Source organism: Trachymyrmex septentrionalis, unplaced genomic scaffold (assembly GCF_001594115.1).
Source record: "Trachymyrmex septentrionalis isolate Tsep2-gDNA-1 unplaced genomic scaffold, Tsep1.0 scaffold59, whole genome shotgun sequence".
Classification (NCBI taxonomy): Eukaryota; Metazoa; Arthropoda; class Insecta; order Hymenoptera; family Formicidae; genus Trachymyrmex; species Trachymyrmex septentrionalis.
The window spans coordinates 65,361-79,093 of record NW_017305767.1 but is presented as its reverse complement, the minus strand read 5'-3'; the positions used below and the strand labels follow the sequence as shown (position 1 = coordinate 79,093).

Genomic DNA, 13,733 nt, shown 5'->3' with positions numbered 1-13,733 from the left:
TTTTTTAATATACAAAATATATAATTTATATTATATTAAATTAAGCAAACAAGCTTGTGAATAAATACACAAGCAGCTTGTTTCAATGAGTGTAAACAGCACTATAGTGGCCATTGTTCATTCGTATTTGTTCGTGCTTGCTTGCTTGGTCAAGACTGTTGACCTTTACTCTCATTCTAAGTGATCTCCACTTTATTTTTGTCGCATGTATGATTTGCTTGGATTACATTATTGCATATCTGTAATATCGACGAGCGTATCAGTCCGTTTTGACTGTCGTTACGGCCACGTTCTCACCTACGAACTCCATGGAATAGAAGCAAACGGATGTATACATAGAGCATGAATGTGCAACGATGCGGCAGCTGTGAAGGATGAAGTAATGCAACGGCGATATAGCGCGGCGTGCAGCACGGTATGTGGCGGCCACGATGCGCCCTGCATACAGGTTTTCATGCGATAAGAAACCTACATTTTAGTCGTGATTGAATGCAACCGCTGCCTCGAGTTAAAGGAAACATGGTAGCTACGTGTGTGTGTGTGTGTGTGTGTGTGTGTGTGTGTGTGTGTGTGTGTGTGTGTGTATGTGTGTAGATAGCTGGGTGGGCAGATCTCGCAGGTACACGGACGCAACTGCAGGTCTATTTGCATCTTCTCGAAAATTGGATACGCTTTACAGAACGCGCGCGAGCTTAAAGCGTGACCTCGGAAGCCTTCCCCACACCAGCGATAAAGTATCATGAGAAACGCGTCTGACGGAGCACAAATCGAATCTTGCGGCCGGTTATGAAGTAGGGAGCATCAGAAATTCGGAATAATATACTAAGGCGATGTTTAACATTTCGCACACCTGACGGATAACTGCATAAATGAATCTCTTAATATGTACATGAATAGTTAAGCTATTATTACACTTCGAGTACACATATATTCTCTATGATGTGTGCTTTAGCAGATTGCATTATTTTTTTCAATTTTATAATTTTCAAACAGAAACAGTCCTCGCGTTTTTCCACACGTATTGGGCGCAAAGCCAGCGAAAGTTCGCACAGTCTGCACAACGGTATCGCGATGATGCGGCGAGTAAGATAAATAAAGAGGAAAAGGCAAGAGAGGGTGGTAGTTCTCAACGGTTGGTACATTGTAGGGAACGTAGAGAAATGGAGAGGGAATTCTTTGGCGTATCTCCATGCCGTAGAAGCGGATGAATCGGCCTCACGTACACACAGCAGTGCACGGCTCTCGCTGAACATTTCGACGCCGACTATGAAGGGAAATTCCTCCGGTTTCTTTTGACTAGAACAAGCGGCCCGTAATAGAGTTGTTGTTCCGTACAGCGTACGCATCATTCTGAGAAATACTCTCAACCTGTGTGACGTATCGCGACGAAACTCCCGGTTAGGACGAAAGGTGTAAATCAAAAAAATGCGCGAGCGCGTTTCTGAGAGACAGAAAGACGGAGAGAGCCCATTTAACAATGTCATTTCTCATTTATGCACGCCGTTGTTGAACAGTGCTTTTTAAAAGGCTTTATATGCCAGAAATAGATGCGAGTTCCCGAACTCGATTTTGTATTTTGCTGGAGAAAGTTAATCCCAATCCATGCGATAACAATTGATTCTTTTTCATTTGTTTCAGTATTAGACTTTGTACCATATATTATATTACAAAATACAATTGGAAATTCGGAATAATGTTTTGTCATTATAGTTTTATGATTTTTATACATATTAAAAATTCTTCTTTTTTATATCATCAAGAAAAGGAAAGAAAAATTATTTAATTAATAAACAATATTTGTTTTCATTATTTCCAATAATAAATGAAATTGCTAGATTTTCATTCTCAGCATTTGCTACAAATTTAACAATATAAATAATAAGTTTGTAATATAATTTAATTAAACAATATTTAATTGAAATAAAATGTAATTATTTCTGCGTAAATATATCAAAATGTGTTTTGTCAAAACAAACTTATTATAATTATTTTTACTTATTATAAAGTGCAACACGAGATATATAGGATAATTTTTATTATCACATTTAAAAAGAGAGATTTTAGTTATCACGCTCAATTTTTCCTCGCGAGATTTGCATAAATTTATTCAGCGATCGTTACTTTGCTGAAGCAAGAACTAAAGCTCTCGATCGACTCGGTTCTTAAATCAAAGGTTTACACAAAGCTTAGGCGAGCGTAACGCCGTACTCTGCTCACTGTTCATACCAGTCTAGAGGCGCGTATAATCATTTTACATCCGCACGGCTCCATTTCGCTAATGCTGCACTAGTTTATGACGTAATGTATGATAAGCTGCACAATTATTGGCCTTTGGATCAGTCGCCGTTCTTCTTCTCGCTGCTCTCTGCAGCGGAATGCAGATGTTTTCCAGGCTAATTCGATGCAGTTACCCAGTTTTCTCGGTCAATTCTCGCATCGCATTTACTTTTCATTCCTTCCTTTTTGCGAGCATTTTTTTTTAAATATGCACAATTATTGCACTCTAACAATTCAGTGCGATTATACGATTCTAGTCTAAAGTTTGGTAAGTCAATTGAATTATCATTAACAAATTTAATGAACCGGAACATTTTTCGCAATTCACTTAATTGAAAAATGTCAGCTAACAAGGTATTGATTGAGAGAATAATGAAAAATAATATATAGATCAACGTTTAACGAAAGAAAAGTTTCCATATATAAGTAGAAATTATATACAAATTATTCATCGATGTAAATTTGTATATGTGCATCTAACTTTATAAAAAATAAAAGTACTCAATGTAGTTTCATTGTACTTTACCTTACCCATCGCTTGTTATTTCGCTTGTATCTCAAAGAGTTACAAAATATCAGAAGATTAAAAATGATGCGCAACTCTATAACTAAATATGTGAATGCTTTTTTATTTTACATACTACATTATATGATTTTCACAGTAGTAAAAAATTGTATTTTTTAAATATAATTTTAATATAATATTAATTTTCATATCTAATTGGATGAAGTTAGATTGCTTCGAGAATTATTAAAAAAATAGGAAGCCGAAAATACAATTGACAGGATATTATATAAGTTGCAAATGATATTACCTTTTATGTCGTTGGAACGTGTGTCTGGTTCTGCGTTCGCGTTTGACGTTCGCCAGTTAATCATCAACACGGCAAGTCAATTAACGCGATTAATTCGTACGCCAGTTAAACGCCTCTTCCTGCATGACACTTCGTCATCAGCACTCGGGAGTTTCACGTTCTACCAGAACGCGTCGTCCCATTCATACGGCCGTAGGAAATATAGAATTTTAGATGTCGATTTTACACGCGGTAGATACAGTCGCGGTGTCAAAACCTATTCATGCTTACGCGTAAGCGAGCGGGGGCGGTATTGCAGGGGTAGCGCGATTCTTCAAAAGGATTTCGCCCTGGGAAATCAAACAGAGTCCCTGAAATAAATTCACGTCCCTCGTCTCTGGTAGAGATCGAATTTTTTCTACATTTTTCTTTCTTACTCTTTTTTCCTTTTTGGCGTTCAGCGAACATAAGGCGGGCCGGCGAATGTCTGATTGCGCTTCGCGTTTAACTTGCGAAAGAGAGACATCGCTGATTACGAAAGCTATTTAATTTGCTCTATATATGTCGCGCTTATATTAGGATATTTCTTGTATCATATCAATACAGGTATATATATAGCAAAAGAGAATTACACGGTGAATTTATATACCGACGTATCTCTTTTTCTACTTCATTTATTAAAAATTGTCGTGTAAAAATGATCGATATTAATTAATGTGCAATAGAATGATAAACACAGAAAATAGATTAATAGAAATAAATGAGTGCAAATTTTTGCTAATATAATATAAATAGTCTAATATTAACTAAAATTATCTACTATTATAAAAGATTAATCCGAAAGCTCATTACGAGAATTACATGTATACCAATTTAGTCGAACCGAACTTAAAATTTAAAAGCGAAAAAGAATCCTCTTTTCAATAGAATTATGCTCTCAACTATCACGAATTTTACATTCATGAATATTTTCAAGAGCATAATCCACGTCAATGTGTAGGATTCATTGCAATGGTCTCCAATGCATTTTATAACTCTATCGAATGTGCTAGAATGTTTTCTTCAGAATGGATTTAATAATTTTGTGCTGCTAGTTTACACATTCGAGCTAATATGTAATTAAAAATGTATATTTAGTATTATAATAGCTAAAATATTTTTATAAAATATATGGGATATCCCATTTGAAAGAATTCACTAGGATCAAATATCTTAGAAACACTGTGTTAAATTGAAAAATGTTTTAGACCAAAGCTTTTTAACTTCGAGGAGGACATAAGATGGTACTGATTTGACTTTGGGTGGCCGAGATCAGGGCAAAGTCGCTTTGAATTTTTTATATGCTTTTTTATGGAGCTCCCTATTTTTCATTGCATATTCTTGTAGTTTACCTCGAGAACTTTTCAACACATTATGATAAACTATTTGTTTTTCAATAAATATAATACTTTTTGAGTTATAAGACCTGAAAGTTACAGTACCATTTTAACATTACTCAAGGCGTCCGACTGACGACTAAAACCTCTTAAATGTTGTTCAAGATCATAACCTGGATTATATTTTTCACAATTAAGACCATTGAAAATTGTATCTTTTATTTTTATTTTTACGTAAAAATAAATTTCAGTTCAAAAATAAAAATAAAAGGTACAACCTCCAATATCCTTGATCTTGACAAATGTTATCCTGATCATAATGCTGAGCAACATTTAAGAAGTTTTACTCATCGATGGATTTTACTTTGACTTCGACAACACCACCCAAGGTCAAATCAATATAGTGATACCATCTTATATCTTCTTCGAAGTAAAAAAGATTTTTCTAAAATATTTTTTTATTTAATGCAGTGTTTCTGAGATAGTTGAGTGGATCCTTTAAAATGGGGACGCTCTATATACAAACTAAAAAAATTTTATAATAATAAATTCTAGTTTTAATTTTCATTGTATTCTGAATAATATATGCATGGATTCATAATGAAATTGAATAAAACTGTTGAGCAAAAACGACTTAATAATTTTCCAATGATATTCAATATTTATTATAAATTATCTACAGGAAGACATTTTTGTTTTCTTAATCTTATAAAATTGCGTTATGCAATTATGTTAATTATTAATTTTGTCATTGAGTTTTTATCGCATTTTTGCAAAAATTTTAATGTAATCCACTTTAACTTTTATAATAAAGAAAACAAAAGGAAAAAGAGAAGTACTTGTAAGATTTATATTTTTTAAAAGATCTACAACTATATATATAAAAAACATGAACAAGATTCTCTGCAATCAATTAATTCTCGAAACCCTGGAATAACATATTTCTTACTTCAAAACTACTTTGCTAACGATACATCACTTGAATCATCGATCACTTGTGTTAAGAAATACTTCTGTTAAAGATTCTTTTTGCTTAAAAGTCAATATGTTACAGAATATATCAAGTGATAAATAAAGTAAACAAAATGAAGTAACTAAGAAAATTGATTATAAATATGGTGTATTGCACGAAATAACATTTAATGTTAAATTACTTAATACAAAAATTTCTCTAACATTTTGTCTTTAAAGATTTTTATTTTTTATTATTTTATTTCTAACTTTTTTTAAACTAAGAATGCATTGTGCAATAAAAACACAAACTCAAATATAGATAGAACAAAATAAACTGAAATAATTTTTAATTTTGATTTAATAAATTATAATTAACTAACTATAAGTGAAATTTAGATTGGATAGGAATAAATTAAATAAGAGAAAGAATCTTGTTCTCGGTCAAAGCAGAATTTTAGAATTTGATAATCTTCAATTATATGTAATTTTGCAATTATATTTTTAAATTAACAATCAAGGTAATCTATGATATTATTTCTAGTTTTAATTTATGGATTCAAATTCAACAAACTGAATTGGCACGCAGTTTGTAGAACTGAAAAATGTAATTTGCATATGAAAATTATCAGGCACTAAGATTTGCTTTAATCAAAAATATATATTCTTTCTTTTAGTAATTATAATTACGCATAAAAAAACCGTAAAAAAAAGATATTTAAAAATTTAATTTTTGACTGTAATATTATACTTATTTATTTCATTGAAATAAATCTTTATTCAAATATGGCAAAATCAAATTTTATTCTTAGCAAATAAACCATCTATTTTTTAATAATTAATAAGATATATTTCACAGAAATTTATATTTTGTCATCATAGTTAAAATTTTTTATAACTAGTAAGTATCGACGAGAACATCACATATATGTAACATTTATTTACAAATAATTTTTTTTCCAACGATGAGAAAGCTTTTCTTCGTCATTGCGCTAACTAGAGGAACAAAATTTAACCAAATATTTAACAGTTCCAAAAGTTCCAAAATAATCTATATAAGAATCACATGTTTTTTTAGAACGTTCTCATTGAAATTTAAGGACCACTACGGTATCGCTGCAATGACACGTTCTTAACTCACCGAGAAGTCGTCGGCCAACGTGACACACGCGCATCGATACTTCCGAACTTCGGGGCTCTTAACGATGAGTATTTTTATACTGTCATAACCTCGGATAACAAGTTCCCGGTTTCGCCGAGAGCCATAGCTATAATTCAATGTCGGAGGCCGGCGGGGGCCGTCTCTTGAGGCTCTATATCAACTTCCCGGACAGCCTAACTCCTACGCCGTCTGCCCGTTCGTACTCCTCGCGCGTCGTTCGCGCGCGGCGGCGCATGTTCGGGGGAGGCACGGTTTACCCCTTCATACATACGTAAGACACGACCGACCACCGAGATTACGACGTTCTTTTATTTATAACGTCTTACAGTAGTGCACGTTATGGACGACACTACCGGGGATTCGACTTCGAGAAAGTGCCACGTTACTTTCCACCAGTCGATACGACGAGCACGAATAAAATTGCGATCAATCGTTAACGCCGTCTCGTTAACTATCCACGAAATCGAAGCAATTGTGTATCACAGAATGAAAGCAATGTCGTTATTCTATGGAGATATTATTTTATAACTTGGAGATTTTTGTATGCAATTTCTTTGTTCTATTTAAATTTTCATTCTATTTAAATTTATTTCTATCTAAAAAATCTACAAGAAATGTGTGTGTGTGTGTGTGTGTGTGTGTGTGTGTGAGAACCACAAGTCATTATGATATCAAAATGATGTTAAAATAACTCCAAAATGATCATTAAGTCATTTTTCAATCATTTTAATCTCATTTTGACATTTAATTGTGACTTGTTGTTCTGCTTGGGTATAAATCTATTTTGCATATCCAAAAAGATACTTTTTATATACTTCGCATAAAAGTAAAACTAATTGATAACAAGATAATCAGTGCATCGAGCGATGTATATACTTGAATAATGTATCAAAATGATTACTTTCGATCCAGGATAAGTTATTGCACATAAGACTTAATCGAAACCTATGGTTAAATCTTGTTTCTGGCTAGATTGGAACATTACACAATTGAGGAGGTAGCCAGGTGATTGGGTAATTGGATCTGTCACCTTGTACCTTGTTACACAATCCGTTAGCCGTTAAACATTGACAGGCTTGTATTTCTTGCAGACACTATTAAGATCATCTTTCAAAAAAGGCGACAGTTCTCTCTTCATAAGATTCGTCCACACGTTTGATCATTTTTCTTCGCAAAGCAATTATCGCGATTGTTTTTAAAAGAAGTTCAACGTAGTGCATAAAAGAGGCCGTGGTTAAAAAGCGAAGCCTTTGAAGACACGCCCTGCACATTCGATTTACGCTTATAAACTATTTATTTGTCGGTAAAGGTATTGCGATACGTCAAGAGAAAGAGATACACGAGAGTAGTCGATTTCACAGAGTCCACGTGGCCACACCGTGACGTTGAAATGTGATCGGGCTTATCTTCGTGATGTACGAGATGCAAACACTCATTACATCCACGTATATAAGGGAAGATCTATTTAAGAGTAAATGAATGTAGGTTTGACCTTACCGCCCAGAAATTCGACCTAAAAGGATACCTCCCATTTACGAATTGTGTAAGTTTTCTGTGTGTGATGAGTTTTACCATCTTAGATCACTAAAAATTGCGTGATACAAACGGTTACATTATGCAGTTGTTTGAATAAGAATCAAAGCCTTATCATATTACCTACATAGATATTTTCAACGCGTATCCGATACTTAATTGCCTCCGCAATGTAAAATTTTCACCCTTTGTCCGCAACCCGGCGGCTTTTCGAAATTCAGTGCAAATTTTTGTACTATACATATATTATATGTTATATATATATTTTTTATTTTATTTTATTTTATATATTGTTCTGGACTGTATATAAAATCTGAACGAGTTTTTATCATAAAAGTTAAATTGTATTTTACTTATTTTTTTACATATCTAAATTTCATTTCCACAATGAGAATTTCCACAATGAAAAATCTGTGAGTTTAAAATTCAATATTGCCAGTGGAGGGTTAACACAATTAATACAACTTTCTAAATCTTTTTTTATTCACAGTCAATATTTTACCGATTATCAGAACAATGAGCGTTTTGGAAAAATTTTACGTACAGGTCGTTAGTAATTTTACATTAGTAAGTATCTTTTATTTTCCAAAAGCGAAAGTGTTATTGCGTGTAAAGTCGCGAATGCTAGTTTTAAGACTTCAATATATCACACTAAATTTGAGGATACAAGTAAACGTCGGGATTAGAGAGTTACATTTTAGCGTTAAGTATGATAAGAGCTAGAATATCGCACTTTCTGACGACAACAAGAGCTTCCCTGAAACCTCTAATGTTGTTGTTGACTTACAACAACGATGTTCGCAAATTTTACCCTAAACTTGTTCTCAAAGTTGCAGCATAATTTATACAGCGTGACGTATCTTGACATAAAATTAGGTATAACATGCAGCGCTATGAAATTACGGGACTTAACGATAATCGCATGTAACTATATAAAATGCGTTTTTATAAAAAATATACACGTTTATACTATGCTAGTTGACAGCTGAATGGGAGCAGAGAAAAAAATGTCAGCGCGTTTTATTAGTTTTCAGATATTTTTATTGCTTCATATAAATCGCACAAATTTAAAAAGTAAGAAAATTAATAATCTCGTGCAATTACTTTATTAATCAGTCCAAGTATTTCGCACGAAGCATTAGAATTGCATGCGATTAAAAGCATACAATTTGTACAGCTCTGGGATCTTTTTACTTATTTATCGGACTTCTGCAGAGCGGCCGGCGTGGTTCGCAGACGTCGGCTCGAAATTCGAAAGGCTTTCGAGAAAATTGCAAGCACGGAGCATCACGGGGGAAAAAGCTCGTCTCTATGCGGCCGGGTCGCGACATGTAGAAGCAAAGGTAGACGCGGCGGCGGAAAATTTGTCGAGCTCAAAGGCAACAGCAGGCAAAAGTTCCATGTACTTCGGCAATTTCCTCGACACTCGGACGGATACACGCATAGCACAGGCATCATCCGCGCTCGAGATGAAAGTTGAAGAAGTTTCAGGCTGTGGCTGAGATTGTTGATGCCGCGTCTTAAAGCGGATAGAGATGCCGTCTTTACTGTAAATCACGAAGCGCGCGTGAAATAACAAACTCAACAATGTTTTTTTAATTTTAAACACTACTGTGGAAAAGACAAATATTTGCGGTATTGTATAGAACTTTTACTGCATTGTTACACGTGTACAGTTGATGGTACTAGAACACTGTTATTTCGCTGCGTTTGCTGCAAGATACAATTTCTTTCTGCAAGCAGGTTACATTGTTTAATTTACAACTGTTGGATAAATCTGTGCGAATTTTTTGTAATTTTTAGTTGTTTTTAATAAATGACGTTCTCCAAAATTATTTTCAACTTTGTAACAGATTTGAACGCGACGGAAAAAAAGTCTATTCGTTTAGTATCTTTTTAAGCATCTCTCAATTTATTTACTCGCAACCTCTGCAATTGCAGACCTCCCCATTAAACACGTACGAGAGCCAGAGTAATGACTGTAATAATACAAATTCTGAACATTCTGGCCGGGTGAAACGAATTTAAGCGGATTATACGGGATGGTAACAGCGGCCGTACTGGAGTTTAAATACGGATCCTTTTCGCATCGTCGACCGACCTCGTAATATGTACATTTTACGCCACACCTCGATTAATAATCTTTTTCGATAACGTTTTGTTGGAACGATTATCGTTGCATTACATGTAAATCGGTTGCGTAAATGTTTCGTCGATATACGTTTTAATCCGCAAATTCGTAACGCGGATTTGTAGGCTGTTCGACAACACGTGATATTCGTCGCATCGGACGTATCGACAACAAAGATTGTTTGTTATACCGATTAAAAAATAGTTCGGTTTTGTATACGTACAAAAACATTTTCGTCAGCATTTGTTACGTAGACGGTTTTTGGCTTAGAAATATAGTCTCAAAATTATTTGTCAAGTTCTTCCTTTGCAAATATAAAAGAAAAAATGAAAGTGTTTATTTATAATACTCAAATTGAAATTAATTCTAAAAAAAAAAGCACAGGAAATTGTTGTTTTTGTGATAGATTTGGAGAAAAACTGAAATATTGAATGTAAATTGATAAGATTCTGTCTTAAGGATCAATGGAAAAATATCAAATAATGAACAATACGATTAACATGGATTTGCATTAATATTATAATCTGAATTATCTGATTAAATTAATAATTTCTGTATGTCTCTCTCTCTATGTCTCTCTCTCTCTCTCTCTCTCTCTCTCTCCCTCTTATTGATATTACTAAATGTAATGTCCAAATTAATTATTACACTATTTGTATTAATCTCGTTTAATGCTAGTTTGCTTTAAACACGATTTAATTTATTATTCGCCGCGATCAAAAATCTCACATGTGACATCGTTATGGTTTCCAAGCGAGATTGCAAGCTGCTACAGACATGTAACTATGATCAACTATATACAATGTCATTATATAGTTACATTATAAAGTAACATTGATTCTCTCGCGAGAGAATCCTCTGCAGGTAACCCTTAGCCAGCTTTGTGCTGCGAGCAAGTGTAACGTCTCCTCGTTAACTACTAATTACGGTAGGCAATTTAGTCGTACGCTCGATCCTTATTACACGAATTCATAAGCACGGCAGCAGAAATTAATTAAGCAACTTGAAATTTGTTGCTATCGGTAACAGATGAATACGTTGATAGCGTTGCTGATAGTTTCTGAAGGTACGTTAAATTTTCAAAAGATAATAAGTCTTTTTAACTGAACTTCTTGTGTAGTTCACTTTTTTTCTTTTTCTCTTCTCAATGGAGAAAGAAAGAGAAAAAATGAATGGTGTATAAAGTTCAGTTAAAAGGAACAAAGACCTAATATCGCCAATTTTATGTGTATTATTATAATGAAGATGTTTAATTTATTTACATATTGGAGAAACTTCTGTGATGTTTTTCATTTAGCGTGGAATTTGTCACGTTCATTTGCTATTTAATATCACATAAGATAAAATACGCATGCATGACAATGTACTTTTTTCGCCACTTTAATGAACGGCACAAAGAACTTCCCTTGTTCTAGAGTACCTTCCAATCCGGATAATCCTCCACAATATGTACCATGACTCTTGTATTTTTCCTCTCGCTGTTAAATTACCGATGATTACGTCCGCCGCCGCGATATCGAGCTGAATGCTTCGTTATTACATTTCAATTAGCGGATTCAACTTGCGGTATTTGCGATTGGAGTCAGTTATATTATTAACGTGTTGAGTCACACGTTTCTCGATCGTGTGTGCTACGTTTATATTTTCTCATTCATCTACGTAACGAATTTCATCAAGACTCTGTAATGGATTTTCAGGTTTCACAAAATTGTCATCTTGCCAATAGTATTGAAAATAGAATTGTTCGTTATCGAATGTTACACGCAATCGTGTTACGAAATAAATAAAATTATGAAATCGAAAATAATTTTCCTGGTAGCAATAATAATTTTGTGCATTAGAATTCCGCTAATAATTTATTAATTAAATGCATGTATAGCATTTTATCGAAATTAAATAGTGAAAACAAAGTATTAAACTTCTGCTAAAACAAACTTTGATAATGATACTTAAGAGATGTGTATTATTTCTTATTTTCTTTAGTGAAATGTTACGTTTGAAATCATTCTTTCTGCTTTCCTTTAATTTCACAGTGCTGTTTGAGCTTCATTGTTACAAGACAAAGTCCAAAATCAGAAATGAAATCTTAAATATGTCTTTTACAAAAAAAATGTTGAAACTTTTTAGACGTCTCGTTTTTAAATATGCGTTGTCTGGGATACTTCATATGAAAGGCTCGTATTTTCAATACAGATTATTGATTATTTTGACATTATTGAGATCTATATCGATATCATATTAAACATTGTCAATTTACATAGCCATCTTTAAATCGAATTTTGAGACGGATGCGGAGTCTACAATAGAAGTCGAAGCAATTGTAGGGTCTTAAATCGTAGAAAATTAATCAATCATAGTCACAAATATGAGAAGATTGACTATGATTGGTCAATTTTCTACGACTTAAGACACTACGACTATTACGACTTCTATTGTAGATCCCGTATTACAAATAGATGCAAATTAACATAATGTCCTTTTGAAACACAAGTAGAGCTGACAAAATGAAGACGCAATTACCTGATATTTCTTTGCGTAAAAGCATTCGTTTATCGATCCAATAGAGGAGACTTTCTACGAAGTGCGTACATGCAAAATTGCGAAAATTCGTCACGAATTTCATGCTGAAGTAAAACGATCTATTTTTTTGCGATTTTCCCAACGAAAATCATGAATTACGAAATACGAAGCACTCTCTTATCGTGTATCAGGATAAGTATTTTTTCATTTTGAGGAAGAGTGCGCCTGCGGTAATGTATCGAAACGTTCGCGCGGAAACCTATTAGCAGCTGCACTTCGAGGAAAGAAAAAGGAAAAAAACACATAGGATAGGGTTGTAAATGGCGATTTACGATCACACGCGAACATCGTAAATGCACGCGTGGGACAGTCGCGCGGGTCTCCTTTGAAACGCGGCGAGAATGGTATGTCCATCCTTTGATAGCTCAGCTGATAATAAAAATACAAGATGGGGAGTGTATTCCAACAGGAAATGTATGTATATGCTATGCGCTAAGCTGTTCGTAAATAATAGCAGGGGATTTCGCGGGTACCGCAGATAAGCGAGAGCGAAGCGATCCCTCGCGCTAATTTAATCTCGTTTTATCCCGAGTGTTTTAATACCGTGTTTAAATTTAATGGACCCGGGTCATTTAATTTTTCCACGAGTGCTTCCGTCTGACGATAACGCTAATACGTATTTATTAGATAGTACGCTTTTGCCCCGAAGAACGTAAGGAGTATAATTAAAGAATCATACATGAGAATCAGACAAATTCCCATCTCCATCATCTTGCACATAATTAGTTTGAAATCGATTATGTTTACCCTTAATATAGTAGTATTCTAATGAAGAGAACTTGAAAATCCTTTACTTGGCATAATGATGTAGTGTAACGCGTACACTACACTGTTAAGTTTATAATATCAAATTATACCTGATTTAAGTTATTTTCAATTATATATATAGGTCGCCACTGTTCCTATCCAATATATCATTAATTGGATTG

At 33.9% G+C, this 13,733-nt stretch overlaps 1 protein-coding gene across 1 annotated transcript in view; it reads right to left on the bottom strand.

The window, feature by feature from the left end:
• The window catches only part of LOC108752198 (lachesin), a 393,798-nt gene that overhangs the window by 370,113 nt on the left and 9,952 nt on the right, over positions 1-13,733 (bottom strand). The gene's annotated exons all lie outside the window — the stretch shown is intronic.